The sequence below is a fragment of the Arachis ipaensis genome, chromosome B05, assembly GCF_000816755.2.
Source record: "Arachis ipaensis cultivar K30076 chromosome B05, Araip1.1, whole genome shotgun sequence".
Classification (NCBI taxonomy): domain Eukaryota; kingdom Viridiplantae; phylum Streptophyta; class Magnoliopsida; order Fabales; family Fabaceae; genus Arachis; species Arachis ipaensis.
Genome location: NC_029789.2, coordinates 18,376,578 through 18,377,404, shown reverse-complemented (window position 1 = coordinate 18,377,404; position 827 = coordinate 18,376,578).

The following is an 827-nucleotide window of genomic DNA, read 5'->3' as shown; positions in this document are numbered from 1 at the left end:
ATAAGATTTCAGAGGCAATGGTTTTCAGGAAAGCATGCATCACCACCAATATAAAATGCTATGTTTCCATGTATGAATAGTTTAGTCAATGCATTTGCCAATGTAAAATGTTCCCTTACCAGTCACCATGGAACTAATAATAAGTCACAATCTTATATATTAAATTATATGTTATGGGAATACTCTTTGGAAGAATCCACACCCACCATTAATAATAGGACTTCAACCCCCCAACAGGGGATAGCAACTCTTTTAGACATTTACATTGTAATATGAATCATCAATTCCATCACCCACATTTGACCAACTCATACAATCAACTCTTTGCTTTGAAATTTGAATAGTTCACACAAGAACATTCTCTTCTATTAATTTTACAAAGGATTATATTCGAAATATTTAGTAAACAAAAAATAAAAAAATAATTAAAATTTATTTTATTTAATATTAAGAGAATTATATATTTAATAGTCTCCTCAAAATTGTATAAATGTAAGTAATCACTGAATGATTTGTTAAGTATATTAATTAAAAATAAGAATAAAATAACTTTTATTTCATAATGGATCAAGCTTGAGTTAAACTAATTAATTACTGCATTTGGGCTAATTAACCTTTCCAGCACATAACGATGCAATGGTTGTTGGAAGATAAAAATATACCATTACTAAATGCAGCTAATTAACCTAGATTCAGCTCATACATTATTGGAATTTTAAAACAAATGAAAAAGATATCATGGTAGAAGCAGACATTTTTGTAAATTCCGAAAGAAAATATTCCTAGAAATTATTGTAGCAGACAGAGGCTTCTACTAGTTATCTGAT